Here is a 27060-nt window from a genome sequence, read left to right as displayed (position 1 = left end):
CACTGGGCACCACGCGCCAATCCATCACCCACTCTTGGGCGAATCCCTCTGCTTTTCTCCATCCTCCCTCGGCTCTCTCTCCTTCCCGGGGACTTAACAAGAGGTCCAAGGGCGGAGGCAGAGGCAGAGGCAGAGAAGGAATGGGAGAAGGGAAAGGCGGGCTGGCGAATTTACTACAAGGGGCAATAACGCCGTCAAGGCAACGATCCTTGCACCACTCTATTCCCACTACCCCCCGCCGCCCCCGGCTCCCCATCAGCCCCCCAGCACTCTACACTCTCCATTGCGGCTTGGATGTGTGATGAAGTAAGAGAAGCCGAGAATAAACCCGCAGCCTCCTGGGCAGCCCTTACCTCAGGCTACCCTCGCGGAAGCCTCCCTCCTCCTGCCCGAGGCGCCACTGATGCACCGCGGTGGCCGCTGCGTTCTGGGCACCCGGCTCCGGCCGCGGCTCACCCGGTACAGCTTGTCGGTGCAATGCGAGCGAGCCTTCCTCACTCCCCCAAGCACAAGAGCCAGCCCCAGGGACGGTTACGCGCTGCTAGCGTGCAGCCGGGACAGCGAGAGGGAGCCCGTAGCCGCCGAGGCGGGGCGGGGAGACCCGGAAAGGGGCGCACAAGCCGGGAGCGGCTGCAGAGCGCGCGTGCCGACCGGCGGGCGTCCAGGACCCCGGCCTGGGAGGTACAGGCGGCCACGACGGCCCCTGAGCTTCTCTCTCCTCTTTCACTGCCCCCCCAAACCCCCTCTCTGTACCCTCACTGCCCCCCTCACCCCCTCCGCCGGAAGAGACAGCTCGCTGGTGGCACTTGGTCTGCCGCGCTGCGCTCTTCAGCCGGGTGCGGGGAATAACAATGTGATCATATTGCACGGACTAGGTGCTGTGTAGTAGGTTGTAACTGCTGAGGCCACCACCTGTCAATTCCAAGGAGCAAGACACGCCGTCCCCAGCCAGCTGGCCTCTCCCTGATTCCCCACCTCGCTTGTTTTCCTCCCCCACCTACCTTGCAGACCTCCCGCAGTACTCCACCGGCTCGACACCAAGGGAGTTTTCCGAAATAACCCTCACTCCCGACCAGGAGCTCACGGCATCTCCCTTCCCACCACAGCTGAAGGATTATACGCACAGCCCTGCGTGCCTATCCAAAGGCGAATGCCGAAAATCCTGGTTTGAACCCCAAACTCGTCGCCCCCCCCCGCCCCCATTCATAATCCCAGAGACCGTCTGCCACTACGCACCCTCCCCCTGCCGCCCGCGCTCGCTGCGATTCGCAGCCCCTGGAACGTGTCAGTCACTCGCTCTTCATCTGCCATGAATACAGTACTAGAAGCTCCACAGCCACGGGTTGCACAAAGAAGGATGGGGAGGGGGGCACTCAGAGCTCGGGGTAGGGGGAGGAGAGGGAGCGAGCGGGGCAAATTATGTGGAAGGAGAGGGTGTGAGGGTGAAAACCGGCTGCTCTCCTGTTGCACAAAGGAGCTCCAGAGTAGATAAGCGCAGTGCTACTGAACAAACGGGTCAGATCACCTCCGAGTTGGTGCTCCACTAAGATACCCTAGGAGTGGGTCTGACAACTTGGGATATGTGTGACCGAGCAACAGGCACCCGGGAACATGACTGTCTGGCTTGAAAGAACACAGGTGAATTGAGGCCTGCTGTTGGGGATGGGGGTGGGGCGGGGGCGACACAGTTTTCCTCTACCCCAGTTGTCCAGCCCTTTCAGTCATAGAAAGAAAGAAGAAAGCTGTCAAGGAAACAAGGAGAAAGATAGGGATGCAGGAACTGCATATCGAACTCCTACAACTAGCTAGAGACCAGAAAGACTTCAATGGGTAAAACTGGCCTATTTCTCAATTTATCCCAATAAACATTACGGCAGGCCTATTTTGCACTCAGCACAGTACACTGTGCCAGATGCTGGGGTACAGAGATGATTAGGACGCAGTCCCTACACCCAAGGAGCCCACAGCTTATTGGGAGAAGCACTATGAAAGCCCAAAACGGACAGTACAAGTATTACACAACAGAAGCACATACCAATTACATTAGTGGGAGTAAATTTCTCCAGTTGAAGGGGAAATGGGTCAGTGAATTAGATCCCTTCTGAACTGTTAAACGGCAAATAGGAGCTTGCCAAAGAAGTGGCAATAACCTTCTATTACTCAACAGTTAACCCAAACCAGCTTTACCTACGTACACAACGAACGTCATACCTGAGAGCTTATTAAAGTGTGGACTTAATAGACTCCTGGACTGTGCTGTTTTCCATGCAGGGTTTAAGTGGATACATTTTCAAGCACTAGCCCTTGAAGTGTAGAACACACAGTTCTCCACAGCTGAGGTGCTGCCTTCTTCGACCTGTTGCTTTACATTCTATACCACCCACCTTATATATTAGCTTGAAATTGAGCCCAAGGCCAAAATTAATAATACCAAGGCAGTGAGCATCTGGAGGGAAGCCAATAAATCCTGCAATGCACTCATGGTTCTGACACACTCTTTATCTGTAAAATAATGACAATATAATCTCTTTTTCTGAACCGCAGTGAGAAGTAATTATTCAGACTTATTAAATATAGACTGTTGCCCGAATAGAGTGTGGGATGGAAACCTAAATTGTGATTCAATCTAAGAAAAAAGAACCAGTTTGAGTGGCATGCTTCCCCTCTCTGAATATTAGAACTTTGAAATAGATTAACGATTACTAAAGCACCCAAGGTTATTACATCATCTTCAGAAAATTATGCCCAAAGGGTTCTTGCTGCAAAAAAGAATTTAATGGACAGAATTTAATGTCACCTATTTAAACATCTTTCTCATTCCTCTCTAGAAATTATATAAACTAACAAAGAGAATGGAGAAAAATGTCAAATGCCATTTTCAGCAAACTTATACAGATTTTATTCACAAACTCTAAAGTACTTGTAAAGGTTGCTAAAACCAGCTGGGTTTGGGCAGAAGTCATATGCAAAAGGCCCAGGGAGAAGAGGCAAAGGGAACTAGCAGTAGGGACATTAGAAAGTAGCAGTAAAAAAATGTTTCCTGCAAGTGAGGGGCTTACCATAAAATGCAAAAGCAGCTATGTCTCTCAAAAAATGGAGCAGGAACGGAACAAGTAAGGCAGAAGAGGCACACAGAGATGGGAAGAAAAGGCACAGTTTCCAGGGGACCCAATAGCTGCAGGTCACCAAACCTATAATCCTTGAAGATGAGATAATTATTATGATGTGTACAAGCCCTCTCCTTGTTTATAAAAACTGGGGAGCACAGGGCTGTTGGCAGACCATGTCCTGAACCAGATTTACTTCAGAGACTCAGAGTGAGTCTACAGGAAAGTCATAATTCCTGGAAGCAGTCTGTTTTGGAGGCAGCAATAGAAGTGAATCTGTAATGTATTGCTGCATGACAACCCCCCAAAAACAATGGTTGAGGAAGCTACCAATTGTTTGCCTAAAATTCAATGAAGTGTCAAATTGGGATGGGCTCACCTGGGATGGCTTATCTCTGCTCCATGCAGGTCTCATTCATGTACATGGGCCTCAAAAGGGATGGCTTGAACACGTGCGGCGTCTTTCCAGGAAGGGCTTCACATGGAGGTAGAAGAATTGCCAGCCTCAAGAGAGAGTAGGCCCCAAGTTCATGCCCTTTTCAAGCTTTTGCATGTATCATGTTTGCTAACGCCCCATTGGCTAACACAAGACCTAAAGCTGTTTAGAGTCAATGTGGGAGGGGCTACACAAGATATGGGGAGTTGTCAATTATTGGGGGGGATTAATGTAACAATCTTCCAGAAAGTATGAAGTTTTTTGATTACGAGAACAGGAAGTTACCTTGAATCCAACATTTCAGGAACTTTCTACAAAGACTGACCAAAAATTATATAATTCATTCAGTAGTGAGTTATGATAAGAAGCTAGCACAAAAAGGATACAAAGATACTATAAGAAAAATTCTGAAAAGGAGCACCAAAACTTACCAATATATGACAAAAAAACAAGTTGCCACAAAGGCAATGGAAATTGTGACTAATGTATTTTGCAATGAATAAAAAAATCCAATAAAAATAGATAACACTTGCATTTTGCTATTGCCAGGCAATATTCTAACCACTTTACAGATATGAACTCAATAGATTCTCACTAAATATGTGTAACAGTGCAAAGACAAACAGGAAGAAATTTAATTTTTTAGACAAAATGTGATAATGGATAAAATGCAGATTAAGGAAAAGAAAAACATGCATGCCAATTTATTATTGCTCATAACTAATAATTATGTTCTAAATAATAGAGGATTACGAATATAATATTATTTAATTATAAAGTTAAGCACTAGAAAGCAAATAAATATCTTAATGCACACCTTTCTAAATATCAGAAAAACCATAAACACACACCACAGACACGCATACACACGTACTCATGTACACAGCAAAGAAAATCAACCATCCAGTCACACACACACACACACACACACACACACACACACACACACACAGCCAACAATTGAGACAAATACTTCTAAATAAATACATATTTTAAGTTATTTTTAAAAGAATCTTCAAATTGAGTTAAAAGCAAAATTCAATACAAGATACATTTTTCAAAGAATTTAGGATGGTTGAAAACAAAAGGAAAATCCAGGTTTTACCCAGATAATGCCTCATCTCCCAACACATACAAAAAGTAATAATAATAAAAAAGCTGAAGTTTGACGTTGCTATCAGAAAAGTTGGATTGGGACAAATAAGTATTATGTGAGGCAAAGAATGACATTTTTTAACACAAGACATAAAATTCACAATGAAGATGTAAAAGTTATGAGTATTTATAAACTAAATACATCATAGCAGCAACGTATATAAGCAGACATTATAGGAGATAGAAAGATATATAGGTAGGAGACCAAAAATAGAAGAATTTTACTCCTCTCTCAGTCTAACTCTGGATTTATCAGACCCTGTGCCTCAAAAGTAGAAATCACATGTTCTTTTTAAAGGCTAATATTTTATTATGAAAAATGGCCATATATTAAACTGTAAATAAAACTTTAATAAAATCTAAAAATATAGAATCATTCTATGATAACAAAATAATAAAACTAGAAATTAATAGAAAAATAAAAACAACAAAAACCTCTCCACCTGGAAATTATAAACAGAAAACTCTCTTACTATTATGAACAAAAATTGTATGATTTCTAGAAAATATTGATAAATGAAAACAATACTTAGAATTCTGTGACCCAGCATTAGCTTAATCAATTGAATAAGCACCGACTTGAAAAGGTAGAAAAACACTATTAAATAAACAGAAGGAAAATAAAAGAACAAAGTAATTTAGAAGAAGAAATGAATGAGCTAGGAAAATTATTAAAATTGATATGTAATTCCAAAAACTGTGATTTTTTTAAAACTATAAAATACAATATCTAAAATAACTGTTAAATTAATCAAGAAAAATATATAAATACAAAAAATAAGAAATGATAAAGCATTAAACATAGAAGCAGATGTTAATATAATCCTAAAAACTACTTTAATTTACTATAATGTGTCTCCATCATTTTTTTTTATTTTGTTCCCCTAGAGGTAAATTTAATGTCTCTCTAGTGAGAAAATTAAATTCTAAGGAATAAGATTTTGTGAAGTAGGTGGACATTTGGAGGGCCACAAAACATTGTAATATCTAAGATATATCGCCCCCTTGAGAATGAATGCTCTACTAGAGGAAAAGACATTTGAAAACCTGGATAAAATGAATAGTTTTAGTGGAAAATATGATTTGCTAAAACTGTCCCTAGAGTACATGGAAATTCCAAACAGAGGAAATTGTAAAAATTCTCATTTTCCCATCCCCCTCCAATGAATTACCAAGGCAATGATTTTCTCAGTGGAATTTTTTAAAGAATCTTTAAAGAGTAGGTAATTCTTATGATGCCTAAACTAAAAAGCATAAAAAGAATGAAAACATCAAGTAAATTGTGTAAAGCAAGTGGCATTGAAACCAAGTTCTAATACCATTTGCACATAAATGAAACCTATAGAAATCTTACTTATAAATCCAGAACCCAAGAGTGTAAGAATAATCAACATTAGTAAATTTATTCAGGTAAATAATCATAGAAAGATCTGATGAATGAAAAACAGGATTATTTCTAGAGACATGGAAAAGGTACCTGAGAAATTCAATAGCCATTCTTGATTTTAAAAACTCTCAATTATCTAGGGATATATAAATACTTCCAAAATACCTATTTTAGCCTGAAGTCCATGTTAAAAATAAAACATTAAAAGGATTTCTACTAAAATAAGGGAAGGGCCATGATGCAACTATATTTTAACATTATTCTCTGGTGTTATAAATCAGTGCAGAGAAGAAAAAAATTAAAGATCTAAACACTGGAATTCAGGCTGTAAAAACTGTCACTATTTGTAGAAAATATGAGAGTATATCTGGAAAATCAAGCAAATCAATTGAAAATTATTACAACCAATAACCAATATATCAATATATATATTTTTAAAATAGCTTTTATAGATACAAACAACCAGTTAGACAATATAGTGAATAAAATATCTCGTTTAGATTAGCAGCAAAAAAGCTGAACTATCTAAGAATACAATAAACAGAAAATATATAAGACAGAAAATGTATAAGACAAGGAAGCAAAACAGAGCATGGACACTTGGAAAGACATTCCATGTTTGAATAGGTAGATTCAAAGATCATAAAGATAACATTAGGTTGGTGCAAAAGTAATTGCAGTTTAAAGGTTAAAAATAATGGCAAAAACCGCAATACTTTTGCACCAACCTAATAATTCTAAACTAATTCATAAACTTAAAGTAATATTCCCTCAAACAGATTTTTTAGAACAAGTAAACTGAACCTAAATTTTTTAATAGAAGAATAAAGTAATAAGAAAAGTTCTAGAAGAAAACATGGGCAAAACCCTTAAATCCAAAAGCCATAAAAAGTAGACTGAAAAGTATGACAAAAAGAAAAAGAAAAAACAAACATTAAACAAACACCATAAACAAAGGCAAAGGTAAAGGACAAATGAGTATAAATTATTTGTAAGTTTGATAGGCTCGCATCCATCAGTGGTGGGAGCATAAACAGATTCAATTCCGATGGCAGGCAATTTAACCATATAGATTAATGGTAAAAAGAAAAGTTAAAATACATGTACACTCTGACCCACAAATCTCATTTTTTAATATACTTCAGTTAGTAAATATACTGAACATATGACAGTTACTGAAGTTAACTCACGTATATAATAATATACCACAAATTTCTTTGTTGTAAGATTGTTTGGAATAATAAAAGTTTGGAAACAACTCAAACGTCTTTTAACAGAGATACAACCATACAATGAGATACTACTATGCAGATATTAAAAATAAGAGGAAGTGTACTGATATGGAAATTTTTCTAAGATACATTATTAAGTTAAAAATGAAGTAGGTTACCTTTAAGTAACAAAGGGATAAAAGTAAGAATATATGTCTTAATGGAATATGCAGTTTTAAAACCTCTGAAAGGATATTCAACAAATAAAAGTGGTTACCCCTGAGAGTAAGATGGGATCTGGGACATGGGTAACAAGTTTTTCAGTGAGTTTTTATAGTGTTTTATTTGAAAACCATGATAATTGTTAGCTATTTAAATATTAAATGAAATAAATTTAAAAGTCATTAGATGTAATGTGAAATATAAGTTTTTATCTGTCATCCTTTCTTTAGCCTTGGGGGAAAATGTGATGTGCCACAGAATAATAATAGTAGTACAAGTACTTTCTTTCTATGAAAAGGTCAAACTAATTTCCACATACAGGGTATTATCATGTCAGCAGCTATGATTCACATGGCTATTTTAGTATATAATCTTCCTTTTTAATTAATTAGTCATATATTCAAGTGTGAAAATGAATGACAACTTCTGGAGAAATTATATGTTTACACGTAGTTCTATTTAAAAGCTCTTTTATATTAGACTTTAGGCCAAGATTGGCTGACTTCAAAAGCATGAAGTTGAGCCTAGCCACTTAATGAACTTGCAGCATTTACACATTCAACTCTGCTGTTCCCAAACCTCAGCCCTTAAGTAGGAAACGACAGTCATCCTCTGACCACACCAACCTTAGAAGGACCTTCAACTCATCTCGTAGAGCGCCACATGGCAAAAATTCAAAATCCAGGTCATTATCGGTACCAGAAGAACAGAGCCTTGTATGGTCTGGGAAACTATTGACTGGCTCTGATTTTCCCTCTGTGACCCATTCTTTCAGAGAGCCAGCATAAACAGAGAGTGACCTATTTTCAAGTGAAAACATGGCTTCAAGGCAATTCAAATCTTCATGTTTTCCTCTGCAACCTACCTCATAAATAAATTTTCAGTTCCCTCTGGCATTCTAAGGCACTAATATAGAGCATGACACATAATATTGGAAATCCCCTAATTTCATCTACAAGAGGAACCAGAATAATAGCAGTGTTACTAAAGTTGACAGTCTTCTCTACTAAGATATACAGTAAACTCCTGGCAGTAGAAGTTGCCAGGATTTTGTATGGCCTTGAATATCTGTAATATGTGATCATTCACGGTATGTGCAATAATATGTACTCCAGAGGACTGTTGGGAGATTAAGTGAGAAAATACATATAAAGCCCTTGCATTTATTTGAGTCATTCACTTATTTCCAGACTAGTAAACAGGATCACTTTGCTTGGCCATAATTAAATCAACACAATCCTATCTTCTACATAGCAATAAGTTGTTATCTAAGAATTTGGCAAATTCTTAACATGATTTATTAACCAACAGTCTGATATTGTCTGAAAACTTAAATTTTCTTACCATTTTCATTAGAATTTATAGTAATGCACGTTTACCAAATGATCTCGGTTCGTAACTTCTAGTCTGGATACAGCACTATCGATCCTACAAATGACAAACAGTAGTGAAAAAAATATCAATTTAAATGTAGCGTATTTAGCTCCAAAGAGTTCATTTTACACATCATCATGTTAACTCTATAGGCAAGAAAGGGCAGAAAACATGCCCCGTTCTGATGGTAACACTGAAAAGTAAACCCTGAAAAGATTATTTAATGACCGATACTATAAAAGAAGACTTTGCTCTGTGTGCATTCATTCAATCAACACTCATCAAACATATACAATATACTGAACACTTCCCATGGGCATGAATGATACTGAGTGCTTAGAATATAGTGCTGAACACAAGCACCAAGACTGCCAATGACTATCAAGTGTCACAGCTTCTGCCTCTTCCAAAACAGACTCTGCCAATGGATTTTAGCCAAGAATCTGGCTTCTGCTGACTGTTCTAGAGGAAGCAGTTACAATTTGACTGGAGCAGCTTAGAGTTAAGGTGCAGAGGTCCAAGCTCAGCTGCAAATTAAAATATGGCAAAAACAATGACCATCTTCTGGTCATTGGGCCTTGCTTTTCTGGAGCTACATGGTGACTGTCTTAGTCAGCTTGGGCTCCATAACAAAATAGCATACAAGGTCTGACATTTAAGTTCGTGCACTTGCCACCCTGCACTTACATTTGCAGCACTGTACAAACAGCTTGGTAAGGTTACATAACCTTGGTATATCAGTGTCTCAGAGCTGTATTCGTGTTGACGTGTGGCGATGTCTTGCTGAGTGGCGTTCATTATTGTTGTTGCATGTTTTTGTGTGCTGTCTCAAGAATGTCTGAGCTTGAATTAGAGCAAGAAACAAACATTAAACTTCTTGTTAAACTTAGCAAGAGTGGAAGTGAAATCAGGGACACGTTAGTCCAAGTTTAAGGGGATAATGCCATGAAGAAAACGGCAGTGCACAAATGGATTAAACGGTTTTCTGAGGGGAGAGAATGCATCACTGATGAAGAGAGGTCAAGGAACAGAACAGACGAAAACATTACAAAAATTCGTGGAATTGTGCATCAAAATTGTTGGCTGACTATGAGAAGCATAGCAGACCAAGTAAACATCGATAGAGAAACAGTTAGGAAAATCTTAACTGAAAATCTTGGCATGAGAAGGTGTGTGCAGAAATAGTCCCAAAGGATCTCATCAATGAACAATAGCAAAGGAGAGACAAAGTTTGCCCAGACTTTTTGGAGAGGCAAGATGATATTTTGGGCTGTGTTATCACTGATGATGAAACGTGGGTGTACCAATACGACACTGAAACAAAGCATCAAAATGCACAATGGAAGTCAGCTAATTCTCAACGACCAAAAAAGTTGTCAGTCCAAATCAAGAGTGAAAACAATGTTGCTAACCTTTTCTGATATCAGAAAGATTATTCATTATGAATTTGTACTAACTGGACAAACAGTTAACGAAGTTTACTATTTGGAAGTGCTGAAAAGCTGCGTGAAAAAGTTAGATGACCTGAACTTTTCACTAACAATTCATGACTCTTGCATCACGATAATGCACCAGCTCACAGGGCACTGTCTGTGAGGGGGTTTTTAGCCAGTAAACAAATAACTGTATTGGAACACCCTCCCTACTCACCTGATCTAGCCCCTAATGACTCTTTTCTTTACCGAAAGATAACGGAAATATTGAAAGGAAGACATTTTGATGACATTCAGGACATCAAGGGTAATACGACGACAGCTTTAATGGCCATTCCAGAAAAAGCATTCCAAAATTGCTTTGAAGAGTGGACTAGGCACTGGCATTGGTGCATAGCATCCCAAGGGGAGTACTTCAAAAGTGACTATAGTGATATCCAGCAATGAGGTATGTAGCACATTTTTTAGGATGAGTTCATGACTGTAATTGTCAGACCTCATAGAACAAATGACTGAAATAACAGTTATTTACTTCTCACAGTTCTGGACACTTGGAAGGTCCATGTTTCTGGTGTCTGGTGAGAGCTCTCTCCTTGGGCTGCCTTCCCTCTCTGTCCTTACATAGCCTTTCCTTTGTGCATGAGGGAGATGAAGAGAGACAGAATGAAAGACAGAATGAGAGAGAGAGAGAGAGAGAGAGAGAGAGAGAGAGAGAGAGAGAGAGAGAGAGAGAGAGAAGCAAGCTGTTTGTTGTCTCTTCTTATAAGAGCACTAATACCATCATGAAAGTCCCACCCTCATAACTTCATCTAATCCTAATTATTTCTCAAAGGCCTCATCTCAAATACCATCATCTTGGGGGTTATATCTTCAACATATGAATTTTGGGAAGGTCACAATTCAGTCCATAGCAGTGACCTAGGACAAGAAGCAGTGGAGTAACTTCCACCAACCAGAAAATTTAAGGCCATGATACTACAAAAATACTAACCCACATGCCCATATTTCTCAATGTTGCCCTATAAATTTGGAATTTATCAATACATAATTGGTATATAAAGCCATTATTCTAGATAAGTTCACCTATGCAATGAATTTAGATAGTAAAGACAAGAGGTTTAATGACTATGCCCTAGAGTACACCATTACTTAAAATTCATGGAGATAACCAGCAATGGAAATTGAAAATGATTATTCAGAGACTGAGAGGAAGAGTCAAAGAGAAAGTGACATTCCTAAAGCAAGTGAATAAAGTCTTTAAAGAAGATGAGTACTCACCAACAATGCCAAATACTGGCTTGGTTCAAATAATAAAACGACTGAGAACAGTTTTTGTCAATGTGGAGAAACTAATGACATTAACAAGAGTCAGAGGTGGGGAGAAAATTTGAATAAAGTGGATTCAAGAAAGAATGGAGAAGGCAGATAAGAAGTGGATACAATAATTTTAGGTAGGTCTTCTGAAGACATTTCTGTAAACAGGAACAAAAGAATGAGGCAGCAGCTAATGAGGTAATTTTATAAGAGCATTTTTGTATGCTGTATGAAAATAATCTAGTTACCTAGAAAAAATGATGATGCAATAGGGGAGCATTTGCAGAAGATACATCATGAAGGAGAACGAAAAGAATGGGATATTGTGTACCAGTGCTATTTTGTTGAGCACCTGCAGTTAATTTTTCATTTCATTTATTGCACTTTCAACTCTAGGGTTTCTATTGATCTATATAGTTTTCTTAATATTCTCTATTTGATAAGACATCATTCTCGAACTTTTTCCCCATACTTTCCTTTTATTCTCTAGACATGATCTCTTTTAGTTCTTTGAAGATATTAATAACTCGTTTAAAGTCTATCTGATCAGTCCAATATTTGGTGTTCCTCAGAACAGTTTCTTTTTATTGCTTTTATTTTCCTGTTTATGAGCCATGTATTCTCGTGTCTTTGCATGACTCATACATTTTTGTTGAAAACTGGATGTTTAAGATAATATATTGTATTGACTCAGAAAATAAGATTCCTCCACCTCCCAGGGTTTGTTGTTGCTGTCTATTATTTTTGTTTTCGCTGTTTGTTACTTCTGTGACTTCCCTGGACCAATTCTATAAAATCTGTATTTTTTGTCATGTACAGCTACTTTAATTGTTGTTTAGGTATCTTAGTGGTGAGCTAACTACTGGACAGAGATTTCTTAAAATGACTTGAATTATCAATAAGCCTCTGAGCTTTTGCTGATGGTCTCAGCAGTCAGTTACAGCTCTGCCTTAGCCTTCACTTCCTGCTTGCACAAAGCCTCATACCTGAGAGGTTAGGGCCTTCTTAGGTTTTTTATAGCATGTGCACAACCCTGCACATGAGTGTGGCCTTCTAGGAATATTTGAAACTTTTCAAGCTAATAGGGACTTCTCATTCCCCAGTTTTTCTTTTTAAGATTTTTTCAACAGTTTCTTGTTAGCCCCCACTGGTAAGGCCACTTTAAGTAGCTCCTATGCTAAGTAACTGTCACCAATTCTATTCAACAAATGACCTGTACATAGTGCTGTTTGCACAGAGCAGAGCTCAGAAGCAGGTTAAGTAAAGACAGATCCTGAGAGTAGAACTTCCAGGCAGATCAAATAATAACAATTTTCTGGAGATGGGGTTTTTGGGGAGCTCAAAATTCATTCTTTACCTGGACAGCAAAGCTCTAACAATAATTTATTATCTTAGAGAGATAGCCAAATTCTAGTTTTGCATTTATATATTTGATAATAAAAGTTTCATAAGCTTTTTTTCTTTTTATTAAATTAACTTTGTGAACATATCCATCAAAACTGTATGAGCGTTGCCAAATTTAATGTGTTTCATAAATCTTTTACAGATGTAAGGATTACAAAGTGAATTCCCGCCTTTCAAACCGTCCACATTTCGCTCCTCCTTCAACTTTTGTCCTTTACTATACTTTTCATGTTCTGGAACAAGATAAGCCTTTACTTTAGGACAAAAGTACTCTCCATTTTCTTTGAAAAACAAAATCATATACCCAGTTGTGTTCCTCCAAAGATAGCCTCAACCACCCATATTAATTATAAATTGTAATTAAAGCAGCAATTTCTATTTTACAGAGAAAACCAAAAGGTAGGGAACTGACAACAGTCTATTGTTCACAAGTATTTTAGTGGATCAGCAAATCTCATGAATACACATAGTTCAATACTTTAAAGATACAGACATTTTTTCATCCTTTTCATGTCCTCTCAAAAAAGCAAAAATGAACATGTTTATTAGTATAAGCCAAAGATACATCCACTGAATGGAGTATATAAAAATCAGAAGCAAAAATTTATAAACTTACAATTATGCTTAGTAATCAATGTTTCAGTATTTTACCTTAATTATACATTTTCCAGCTATTCAAAGATTATTGAAAAACTAACTTAATTAATATTCATATTTAAGTCACTTAAGGATATTGGAAATGTTTAGGCTGACACACTATAAAACACTATTATTGTTATAAAAATGTTTGTTGGAATTATGATTCAATTCAGTTGCACACAAATTTGCTTTATTTAAAATCTTAAACAGCACTTAGGAATATGTTAACTTACTTGATCTGGAAACCAAGAATATGTTTAAACCAAAAAGAAGTTTTAAAAGTTAGCCAAACTAGTCTTTTCATGAGAAAACAAACCCAAATCTTAATTTTTAAAAAGTATGCTTACTTCATACTCCATAATGATTAATTCAAGGAGAAGACAAACCATTATTATTGATTTTTAAAACCAAAATCACTAAACCAGTCTATTCTGTTCAAATATTCATCACTATTACGTAAATTTAAATTCTTATAGAAAAAAAATTATTCTAAGCCAGCAACTAATGTAAGAAGGATTTTTTTCCTTAAGTGTCTAGCACATTTGCAATTATTAGAAGTTCGGTTTCTTTATATTTGTGAATTTGGTAAATATTTTATTTCATAAACACTTACTTATTTCATCAAATGAATCAGAACAAAGTTCCTGTAATTTAAGAGACAATAAATCAATCTATTAATACTTTCTACAGTCAGGAAAGTACTTTTCTGATTCCAGGCACACAAAAACATACAGAGTTTTTAGCTTGTTTTACAGCTTAGTCACAGATCAGAAGCAAACATAAAACTACAGACCCTCGCGGGTCTAGATTTCAAACAACTATTTTTCTTCCTAATGGGCATGAAATTCTTAATTCATGTGAACTCACTAGTAGACACAAATGAAAAACGCTAAGAAACTAGATTCTGTTTTCTCTCAATCACCAAATGATGAGATCACAAAGCCAAATACAGTTTTAACTGCTACACACAGGAATAATTTACCAGCCACAAGAGAACAGGGTGGTGGTTGGGGATGGGGGATGAAACTAGAGGGGAAAAAAACGGAGTCAGCAAAGTCACTTGGAATTCACTCTGAGACCCAAAAAATGATATACATGGGTTTAGTAGCCCATGCAGTGTGCACCGCTGGCAACACAATGTACTTGTTTCTGTAAAGTGCGTTTTGTTAAACACCTCAGTGGATGAACTCCAAAGTTGAATTCTCAAAAGATTAAAACTCATGATTTCATACAAATACAAAACATATGTCAAAAATTTCACGTATGTCATTAATTAATAAGAAGGACATTAAAGATATTAAAACTGGCCAAAAGAAAATTTTAGGAGCAACATGTTTGTAAATTTAATCAAATTTAATCAAAGAACATTAGGATAAAAGAGCTGGCTTAGATACAAAAGTGGTTAATGTCTTCCAGGACAATGTCATAAGCTTTCCTGTATCTGTTTCATCGGATGGAAATTCTTTGCCTCTCTACCAGACAAAAATCTGTAACTTAAAGTCTGCTCCCAACTGAGTAATAAAATACCCTAGTCAATAAAAAGCCCAGCCAGTAGCACATACCCTAAAGGAACACCCAATAATCTCTTTTGCCAATTCCGAGTTTTGGGACAATTTTTCTGATTATTCACTGTGATAATACCCATTTTACCTTGCACAAATTAATACATGTATGTCTTGATGTAGACTCAGCCTTTGAGCCTTCATGATTTTCCACCTTAGCTCTCTCTCCAGGAATTGGATTTCCGCCCCAAAATTCGTGGGCCAGACTTTCACTGGATGTCAGAAATTTTGGCCAGGCTATGGATGAGATCTTTTAGATCTGTTTTCTCCTCTTGGTCTAATTAGCTATAGCTGGGGGACAGCAATGGCAGTGAGTGGAGATTGTTACTTAAGTAAGGAGCTAAAAGTGGGGCAGATCCAGTATCCAAAATGTATAGTAATAATACACCAAGAAGAGAATCAATCGCATGTGGGTGGAAAACCTCAGAGAGGGCAGGGCTTTTCAGATATTTGTGATTTCAGGACTTAGAAACATGAAACACAATGAGTAAATTCAGGGATGTTTAACATCAAACACTAGGTCTCCCTGCTTTCTCTTCACTCTTCTCAGATATCCAGAACCTGTCTCCTTAACTTTTCCTCTGGCCACACCAAGTCAAGGCCTTTCTCCTGGGAAACACTTAAGCTGTCTTTAAGATACTTATGTTTTTTCTTTCACCCTGTTAATTTTTAAGTATAGTGACTGATTGAGCTCAGTTCTCCAGGTACAGGTATACAGAGCTTACTAATAAACACACTAGAGTATAGCGGATAGGCACTTGCCTATCTTTTAGTTATTTTGCAGAGTAATGATATCTTGGAGGAATGAACTGGAGCAACTCTGTAAGATTAAAATTTCATTGTAATAAACCATTGGGAGCATGAATGTACAGAGGTAATACATTTTAAAATTCCTTGTAACTGTTGTCAGTAACAGTTTAGAGATTACTAACATGGAAAAAATATTAAAACTGTAATTTGCTTCCCACATTTTATTGCCCTAGTTTATATTCTGGTCTTTTTATTTCTTTTATTTAGTTTTTTTTTTTTTTGCTAAGCTTTGGTGATTTGAGACTTTTGTTCACAGTCAGTAAAAATTTTTGCTCTCTTCGCAATTATGCAGTCAAAAGGGCTTATGAGAGAATATTCTTACCAATGCTTCCATAAATTTGTCCCAAAGACCTTTATAATGGATGACTTCAGAAACGGCCTTCGGAAGTAGGGTCAGTGTACGGTAAGGAAGAGAAAGAGAAAAGAGAGATGTGTTTTGAAATGCTTCCTAGGTGATTCTGATATTCTGATAAGGTTTCCTGTTGAAAACAGCTCCTTGAAAGTGTTTGAAATGATGGCTATGTGAACAAACAAATTGGATGTGAAATTTAAGGAATAGATCTATTTAAAAAAACAATTTTAAAAGACGCAACTCTGGAAAATTAGTCAGATAGCCAAATAGGCCAATAAAGGAAAGTTAAATGATGACTTGGGGAGGTTAGAAATCAAGACTTACAATCTTACCTCTACTCTCAAGAGGACATTGGTAAGGTTTTTTTGTTGTTGTTCTGTTTTGTTTTTTATTTACAATGCATGGGGTTTCTCAGTGAGAAAAGCAAGATAATTATATTATTCCTTTCAATATTTATTTGTAAGAATTTGTTTTTTTTTAAAGGTCTATGTTTCTGATTCCTTTGTAGTAACATCTTATAAAGAAGTAAACTGCTCACTAATGCTTTCATAACAGACTAATTCACACAATAAGATCCCACTCTTCTGATAATTTGCCTCTGCTAAGATACCTTTTCATTTTTTATCAACTGTTTATTGAACATTCTTGGTATTTGAAAGCAATTAATTCCTGATGAATGCGCAGATGTTTATATGCATATTATCCAATCTTTTTCAGTTTCTAAATAGTATCATGTTTATGTCTCCATTTTTTAAAAAAGGGGACAAGCTTTCACAGCAGCATGGCAAAATAATTTTGAGTGTGCAGCACTGAATATAATTGTATGCAATGAAAAAGAAAAGGTGGTTGAGTGCAAAATTAATAAATAAGACAGAACAGAAAGCAACGGAGAATGTGGATCACAACATAGCACACACCAGCAGATCAGTCTGATATAAATAATAAGAAAATAAAAAAGGAGAAACACTTCTTTAACACTTCCGCAGTGCTTTCTTCATATTCTCTGAGGCTGTATCATATATGTTTTCCTCTACAATAATAAAACCTTTTCTGTGGAATAATTTGATTCTGACATTCAGAATTGGTTTCCCACACAAGGAAAAAAAGAAAACCAAACAGGCTGATGCCCAGGTGGTGGTATTTGAGAGACAATGTGTGTCGTAGAGAGAGTTCAGGGGTAGAAATGTGAGGACATGGGTGCTCTTTCTACTGGATCTCTTTTAACCAAATACGTAATTTCTTTTCAGCCTATTTTCCTCTTCTATCTGAGAAATAATATACTTTGCTGCCTACTTCACATTATTTTTCAAGGCTCAAGAGAGAAAACCCATATGATCACATAAGTAAACTATAAAGCACCAAGTTCTAATTTGCTGTATATATAGAAGCATTAGTAAGTGTATCTGTTGGTTGCTTATTTGGAAATTAGGCTCAACTGAAAATTTGTGTTGCTCTACCCTACCCCTACTATCTTTCTGACCTCGTTTCCTACAACTATTACTCTTATTATTCTTCCTAATATTCATCACTACCTGATATTTTATATCTCTATCTCATCCCATATACTAATTAACAGATTAAACCCAGAAAACTTGGTGTCTTAACATAACAGAAGTTTTTAGAAGTGTATTTTCCCTCATGTAATATGGCTACCTTGATGGTGCACCATTTCTCTCTTCAAGAAAGAACTTGAAATGCAGCTGTGAGTATTGCAGTCACACCTCTGGCTGTAGTGCTCTGAGATTTTCCACAGTGTTTAAGCCAGATCATACTCTTCCTGGGAAGCCCCAATCTAATGACTAAGCCTAGCCAGTTCTCCTCTAATATATCCGAGTATTCCTCATAGTAATCTAGAGAAGAGCTAAAAGTAGCTTACGATAGAGAGATAGAGGGGAAAGTAGTAAGAAATAGTCAGGTTCTGGATATTGAAGGTAAAGCCAACAGAATGGTTTAATAGATAATATGAGAAGAAAAGTTAATGAAAGCTTTAACCTTGACTGCTGAAAATATGGAGTTGTCACTTAATGAGATTGGAAGGAACAAGACAGGGTAGTCAGATGGCCTGGATCTGATCAGTTAAATTTGACATGCAAATTAAACACTCGAATGGAGAGATCACATGGGCAGCTGGATATCTGAGAAGAGTGGTCTGGCGTAAAAAATAATAATAATAATTCAGAAATCATCAGCACTTCAATGATATTTAAAGCCATGAGAATGGATAAAATAACCCTAGAGGAAGCACTGATAGAAAAGAGAAAAGGTTTGAGGACTGAGTCCCAAGACATTCCAATATTTACAAGTGAGAACATGAGGAATAACCAGCAAAACAAAACTAAGTATATATGACCATTGAGGTAGGAAGAGAACCACAAGAGAGTGATAGGCCTGAAGCCAAGGTTAAGGAAGTGATTCAGAAAGGAGGGGTTAATCATGTCAAATGTTGCAGTAGGTCAAGTCAACAGAAGACTAAGAACTGATCACTAATCTGGAAACAAGTTGATCACTGATGATTTTTACAAAAGCTGTTTCTGTAAAGTGGTTAGAGAGGAATGCCCAACTGGAGGGAAATCAAGAGCAAATATGGGAAGCAAAATAGATACAAGAAAATGTAGACACTTCTTCAGAGAAGTCTACTGTAAAGGACAGCAGAAATGGGGTTGGTAGCTAAAACAGGAAGTCTATAAAGAATTTTTTCAAAAAATATTTTAAAAGCTAGCAGCATGTTTTATATGGATGGGAATGATCCAGTATAAAGTAAAGAAACGGATGATATGTATGAGAGAAGTTTTGCTGGAGCGATGTCTTGAGGTGGGCAGAAGGGATAAAATACAGAGTATAAGTTGACTTTAAATGAGCAGAGAAGATATAGGTGTGAGTAGGCTGGTACATGTACTAGGAGATAGCCTGCGGAAATTTTGTTCTGATTACTTATATTCTTCTCAGTGAAGCAGGAAGCAAGAGCATCAGATAGGAGAGAAGAGGAAAGGAAAGATGGAGATTTAGCAAGGTAATGGGAAAGCAGAAAGCCGAGTATAAAATTGGATTGCCAGGAAATAGCAGGGGCCCCCTTGTGGTTGCAAATCATACAATTAGTGAGAACAGTCACCAGGCTTTTTCTTTTTCTCTAGCCAGTTCAGCAGCTCAAATGCAGAGTTGGAATAGAGGAAGAAGTTGCTTTAACCAGAATTTTTTTTGAGCCACATGAGTGCAATGGAGGGTGAGAAGGGCAAGGAAATGCCTATAATAAAGTAACATTGAATCTAACAGGATGAGGAAGAAAGGTAGGACAAGAGGACAGGTGGATTGTTAGAACTGGGGTGCCTTAACTCTAACAGTCTAAGGATATCTTAGAGGAAATGACAGGAAGTAATGTTCAGAGAGTTGGAATGCTCAGAAATGAGATTATGGTGTTGGGCGGCATGACAAAGTCTAGGGGGTAACCATGGAAGTGAATATCTCAGGTGGGATGGAGATGAAAACCACTGGAAGAGAAGAGGTTTAATAACTGAAAGGCCAGGGTTTGGGAAGGATTATCTATACAGATATTGAAGTCATTAAGAATCAATACAAGAGCAGAGCTGGAGGTATTGGTAATGAGCCAGGAGATCAAATCTTTAGATGTAAGAGGGAGGGATCCACAATCTTTAAATAACTGCACAAGAAGGGGTAGCAGGTGGTATATTCTACTGGCAAGAAGTTTAAATCTGGGGATGGGAGTGGCTAAGAAGAAATGAGGGAGAACATAGTAGAAGAGTTATTTGTTTCAACAGCCCTGTGTGTAACTCTGATTATTTCCTGAAGATGCTGTCATGCAGGGTGCCGTGCGGGGTCTCTGGTCCCGCTCCCCACATAAGAACGCAGGATATGGTGAGCCCAAAAGGGAACACCCACGGAGCCATAGGTAAGGGAGTCATACCACTATATTCTCGCTGGCGGCTGGACTGGAGACACAGGAAGCAGGAGCCACACCATCCACAACCTGCCGTCCACTTCTCTCTGCCAACCAACCTCACTTGCTAGCTGCAATCTGCCGTGCTAACTGCAATCCGCTCTTGCTAGCTCAGCCACCATCTTCTTGCCAGCCCCCATTTTCTGCTAGTGTAGCCACGGCAGTTATATTAGTGGCCAGTGGCTCCCTGGTTACAGCTGGCGGCCAACTAGCCACAGCCGATGGCCATCCAATCAAAGTTGATTTACTACCTGAGCCAGCACATTTCCACGTGAGGCCGAAAGCCTGGAAACTGCACTCCTAGCTCTGTCCCCACAGATGCATTTCTGAATAAAATCTAAAAGCTCTGAACATTTTGAGCTCTAGAACCAATTGCCAAATAATCCTCTAGAAGTATGGCATCAATTTATTTTCAACCAGGAATATATAAGAATGTCCTTTGTAATGATCCCAGTTAACACTGAAAATTATCAGTTTAAAAATTCTTGCAAATTTTGATGCAAAAGTTGTGTTGAATTGTTTTCATCTCATTTTATTCATTAAATCAGCATCTATGGAGTGTTTACCATGTGTCAGGCATTACGTTAGACTCTGGATTTGTCGGAGGTCTCATGGAAGTTACAATCTCGCTAAAGGAAAAGACTTTAAATGAATAATTAACTGCCACTGTGTCAACTGTGAGAGAAGAGACGTACTGGTACTGCAAGGATGTATAACGGGAAGGACACAGCCAGTCTTAGGAGTCAAGTAAATATTTAGCAAAATATTGAATCTTGATGATTAGTTGAAAGTTGGTTAGAGATCTTTTGAATTGTTTGGGGCAATTTTATTTCTTCATGTTTAGCTTTTCTGATCATGTACTTTGCATAATTTTAACGGAAATTACATCTGCTTTTAAACAGATAATATATAATTGTACATGGTTTTTCTCATGGCATGTCTGCAATGGCTATTCTTTGCATAGCATTGTGCGCCTTTTCTCCTCTCCCCACCTCATGTTCTGGTAACAGATCCTATCTTACAGGCCGCAGGAGTGAGCATATGAACATGGGTGGGCTAATAATGTATCCAGCCATCTGGTCCAAAGTTGGGCACATCCTCGGGCCAAGTACGTCCCTTCCAATTAACTGAAGCTGGTCGGGAAAAGTTTGCTTTCTTTTCTGGGACCAAATCTATAAGGATGTAAGTCCAGAGTTCCCTGTGACTGTAGTTGTATGGTTATGGGAATAGGTACTTTGAATAAGTTTAATATGTGGAGAGAAAGAGAAAGGAGATATTAAGATAGAAATGGAGAAGGGAGGTATAAGAGGAAGAGAGAGAACAAGCAGACAATACAATAGTCAAGTTCTTGCACACATCTCGCATGATGCCAGGCCACACCTGAGGCCAGACCTGAGGCCAGGCCAGAGGTCTAGCCAGCCTGGCCCTACTGTTGTTTAGGCGAGCCGAGAGAGTCCTGATTAATCAGTGTTAGGATTCTGTGAAAACCCATTAGCAACCAACAGACTGCCTTGTTGAATATATTAATAACATTTTATTACTTCATCTCGTACGCGTCACATAGTAGGAACTTAATAAATATTTATTGAATGAATGATTCAAGAAACAAAATTGTTAAAATAGTATACAGAAAACACAAGGATTGTTGTTGACAGGGTTTTATTTTGTCCTGTTCTTTGCAACACTGGAAAGGTCCTAAATTGGTGCTGTCTGGATCACTTCAGGAAAGCTAGACAAGAACTGATTCGGAAAAAGCCAAGTACATCAAGGCTGTATGCTCTAATTTGATTTTCAGAGATGAGATATGTTTGAACTTACATTTATTTAATAAGTGTCCTATCATAATGTGTCTTCTGGAAGGCTGCTTCCTGGTGGCTTCTTTCTTTTTTCCATTCCATGTACTGATATGTTAGTAAACACTATTTGCCTTTCTTCCTGTTGGGTGAACCAGCTACTAAGGGGCACTATTTGGGAGTGGAAAGAAGGAACAGGAGGGGCCATCATTTCTTCCATGCATACGAGTCTATTTTTGCAGCTCTCTGTGATCAGGTATCATTATAAATGAAGCCCATTCCGTACAAACATAAAAGAGAAGAAACACAAAGAACAGTGTCCTCTGTAACATGGTTAAAAACAGGGACATAAGGAGTGAAGTGGTGCTAATAGAAATGAGCTTGACAGAGTAAAAGTCTTCTTTATTTTCCACTTTAAAATAAGGAAGGAGTCATATTTCACCTATATTTCTTACTAATGTTTAGCCCCCAAAATTCTGTTAGAATATAAAGCACAATAATATAGATAGGAAAATATACCCTTTTTCATTGCACTAAAAACTTGCACTTGGTTTTACTTTAATCTTACACAAAATAATAAAATAAACCAATGGGAAAAGCCATGAAGTTACTTCTAAGTCCTGTTGTCTGTAATGCCACCTCAAAACTGATACTGGAAAGTTTGCATTGGCAGTTTTCCTTTGAGACGCGCTTTCCTACTCATTAACTTATTTTATCTTAACATGTAGTGTTAAACATATCTCATCTCTGAAAATCAAATTAAAGTATATAGCCTTGATGCACTTGGCCTCATGCCTTGAATCAGAAAGTTTGCTTATATTTGGACAAGCCACTTAACCTCTCCAAGCATGTTTCTTCTTCTATAAAATGAGAATAGTAGTACCTACCCACTTGACAGCCAGATTAAGTGACTTGCCCATGGTAATATCACATGGCTGTCAGAGGCAGAAACTGGAACTCGGATCTTTTGCCGTTTTTAGGATTCCTTAAAAGTTATTATAAATAATTTCTACTGTTTTATATATGAATATATAAAATTATATATTTTGTACAAGGTCTTTTAAGTAATGAATTAATTTCATATACGCTCATTATAAATAATAGACAGTTTTTTAAGTGTGCAATAAAATATCCAAGCCACATTCTTCTACCCATTGAGATGAATGGAACAGCCAACGTCTCTCATGCATATATGTGTATAGGAACAGATTAAAGAGCAGAATTTTTGCTTTTGTCTGTCAGCAAAGGCCCAAAGCTGCAAACCATGGATGGGAAGTACTCTGATACCTTACAGAAACATGGAAAAGCTGCCAGATACTAAGGGTTTCTAACTTCAATCTCTTGCTTTCATTTTTTTTCCTTAATTTTTGAGGGATCTTTTAGAAAACAGTCAGTGTCATTTATTCTCAATTAATTGTTTTCATTTAGCAATCTTCAGATTTAATTCTTTCACTTCAGATTTATTTTTGTATTAACTCTTCAAGATCTTTTCTGCTTCTTTGTTAGAATCTACTTCAAAAACATCAAGTATAGTTATGCTTTATATTCTGTTTTCTTTACCTATAATTACGTCTAAAATTTCTTTAGATTTTTTTTTCATTCAATGCAATCATTTCAAATCCTTTCCTCAAGGTCAATAATTTGAATATTAGTTATGTATATTCTGTTCTTGGCATTTTCTATTTACTTATTTATTCATTACATAATGGTGCTGCTTTGGTAGCACATTTTCTTCTCATCTCCGCAATTTCTTGAATCATCTTCTTCTGTTGATTTATCAGAACTGCCATTTTACCAAATTTGTGCTTGTGTTGATTCTTTTACAGCAAGAAATGATCACAAGCACTTGCTTTCTGAGTCTTGAGTTATATTTTTTCCAGTCTCAGTTGTCCATTTTTCTTTCTCATGTTTCCTTCTTTCAAACTTTTTAATTATAAATTGTTTTCATAGTTGACGTACAATTTTTTCATGAATGTTCAATGTTAATATTGGCTACTCTAAATATGTACTTTATTTCTTCTGCTATTCTGTTGATGAATTCTCCAAAATTTTCTTCCCACCTTATCTGGGCTGCAGTTTGAAAATAAAGGATAGGTTTTGTGACATATCAACTTAGGCTTAGTGCAATTGTAAGAGGGCCTTAGTAATATCCTCCTTTTTGACATTTTCTTAACTATGTCTTATCATTGTTTACTTGATCTGAAAGGGGATATAGTCTATTCAGTGAGGGTATCTTCAGGCCTTTTATTGTTACTTTCATTTAAAATGGAGCACCTATACTTCATCTGACTCAGTCTATACTGATTATTAACTGTGCTCATATTGTCCCTCTCCTCAAAGCTACATCTAGTCCATCTAACACAAAGGGAAGAGAAAAAAGTCCAGAATTTGATTGACTCATTTTATCTCTCTAGAAATGATTTTGTGGAGTTGGGGCCAAAAACAGCAAGGCTTAGTTCTTTTTTCTTTCTATGACTACATATATATATATATATTTTTATGTCATAAAACATTTCCCCCTTTTCCCTGTTAGATTTCTTTTTTTTATTTCCCTGTTTGATTATATTTTTTGCTACTTTTGTTTGTTTTCATTCAATTAAATACTAGAGAGGGAGATTATGTGATTCGTCCTCCCTCCATCCTTTTTACCTAGGCATTATTAATGGAAAATAAAATTATCCTACACTCATCATGTTTTTATCTTTTATTCATTCAATATGAAATATTTATGAAATACCTACTTTGTGCTGAGCACTGAAGCTATACTTCCACAGGTCAGAAGAGAAAAGGATTGCCATGATGCAAAATCTGCATGATCTCTTTCTCCAACATCTCCAAACATTGTCAGCCAGTACTTTTGATTAGATCACTTTGGCAACTCATAGACTTTTCAAGCTCCCTAGTTAATTATACACAATCTTGTCTACATCACCTGCATGGCTGCTACTCTCTCTCTCTCTTATCTTCTCTAAAAAGCTTTGACAGAAGCAGAAAGAACTCTGTGCCACAAAAGAAGGCTGTTCGTTTTCAAATAACTATAGAACTGAAACCATAAATAACAATAAAAGTAATTGGTATAGACCTTGGGAATACAGGTTGATATTTACATGTGGATACTACAAAAATGAGAGAAACAAACACACAAACAAATCTATTAACTAAGTAAGTTCCTGTAAATTGTTTTTATTCCCAGGATCTTCAGCTTTCAAAGAAGTCCCTTCAGCCTCTGCACACATACACGAATAAGAACTCAGAGTGACTGTGACCATGGACCTACTTTTCTCCTAAGGATCAGTTGGCCCTGATTTAGTGGGGAAATGATAATATGACCATTAGTTTTATTTACTGCTGTGCAAAGAGGATTGTCAAGACTGAGTGTGATTGGCAATCTCTTCAATTTTTATTGAGCAGATCTAGGGATGTTATCAAGCAGCGTAGCACTTTCCAGATTGAATGCTGTCATGCATGTAGCAGTGTATGTGCCTGGTGTGCAAAACTAGACTGTCTTAGTGGAGCATGTGAACACATAGTATTTGTTCCTGAATTTGTAACCTGAAATACAAATTTCTGCACAATAATACCCCATTATGTGTAAAGTATTTCTTTGCAGTAAGTATAGACTGTTATATTCTGTTATATAGCCATGCCTAACCACATGTTGTGATGAGCACCACATCCCTCCTTGTAAGACTGCTTTATATGTGCATGTTAAAGTTTAAATGTATGGTAAACATCTTGCTTCAGCACTTTTGATGGTATCTCACATTTTATGAAATTATTCCAACTAAGCAAATGTGGAAATTGGAGTATTTGTATATCTTGCAGTGATCTAAAGCAGAGACTCTCTTAGATGCTATAATCTGGGAATAAGTTAATATTGGTCAAAGAATGTGATATGATTTTTTAATTTTTAATGTAAGTCAGTCAAATATAATGCCTTTCTTAAATATGTAATTAAAATAACCTTGACAAAAGGTGAGATTTTCAAAATGTATTAAGGATCTACTTTTCTCAGACTCCATCACTTAAAATTTTATTTCAAGATTCAAAAATCTTATTACAGGCTTGAAATATTTGGGACTGATAGCCCATTAAATTCCTGAAACTTTTATGTAGATGATTATGGTAGTTTAGTTAGCTATTATTCTTAACCCAGCACCTATACTTTCTTCTCTTGATAACAAATCATGATTTTCCAAAGAAAAATTATTATCTCCCCTGCTTTCTGCCAAGCTCATGAGTAGAACATGTGGTTCAATCCTAATTTAAATACAATCAGTATAACACAGCATCTGGACACATTCAGTGCTTGACTCTTGAAGGGCAAAGATATGTTCCCAACTGGAACATTCATACCAGCTATCCGATTCTTCTTCTACAAGGTCTGGAGCAAAGGCCAGAACAGTCAGAGCTGTTACAGGAAATGTCTTCGATATAAATCCATAAGAGCTTGAAATAGAGGAAATTTTGAGGGCTTCCTGTCAAGATGGTAGAATAAGTGAACACTGTGCTTGCTTCCTTCCAGACCACATCAAAGTTACAATTAAACTGCAGAAGAACCATCATTGAGAACTGCCTAAAGTCTAGCTGAACGTAAGTTCTATAACTAATGATATGCAAAAGAAGCTACATCAAGACTAGTAAGAGGGATGAAGACAGAACAGGCTGGTCCCACACTCACATGTAGTGGTTCAAAATCAGGAGGGATACCTCAGCTGCAGAATTCCTTCCTGAGGATCAAGGAGTCCCAGCCCCACACTGGGCTGCCCAGCTCAGGGTCCCAGCCTGGGAGAGAGGTCCCCACAACTTCTGGCTATGAAAAACAGAGGAGTTTTGGCTAACTGAGACAGGCTGCTAGAGTCTCAGGTGTTTCTCTTAAAGGGCCCAGGCACAGGCTTACTCAGTGATG

At 37.3% G+C, this 27060-nt stretch overlaps 1 protein-coding gene across 6 annotated transcripts in view; it reads right to left on the bottom strand.

Moving 5' to 3' along the window:
• Nucleotides 1-27060, bottom strand: part of PDE4B (phosphodiesterase 4B) — a 565055-nt gene that overhangs the window by 489677 nt on the left and 48318 nt on the right. The window contains exon 2 of one of the 6 annotated variants that reach the window (XM_074334882.2): nucleotides 8863-8946. The exons of 1 other annotated variant lie outside the window; for it this stretch is intronic. The gene's annotated coding sequence lies outside the window, so the exon portion shown is untranslated. Of the gene's footprint in view, nucleotides 1-353; nucleotides 745-1001; nucleotides 1153-8862; nucleotides 8947-27060 lie in introns of those variants that run through there. 4 more of the 6 variants (XM_074334879.2, XM_074334881.2, XM_019731903.3 and 1 more) reach the window with 4 other exon arrangements.

Source organism: Rhinolophus sinicus, chromosome 14 (genome assembly GCF_057876585.1).
Source record: "Rhinolophus sinicus isolate RSI-liver-muscle chromosome 14, RSI-T2T, whole genome shotgun sequence".
NCBI lineage: Eukaryota > Metazoa > Chordata > Mammalia > Chiroptera > Rhinolophidae > Rhinolophus > Rhinolophus sinicus.
The sequence above is the reverse complement of the archived record's forward strand: the minus strand, read 5'-3'. Positions and strand labels throughout refer to the sequence as shown.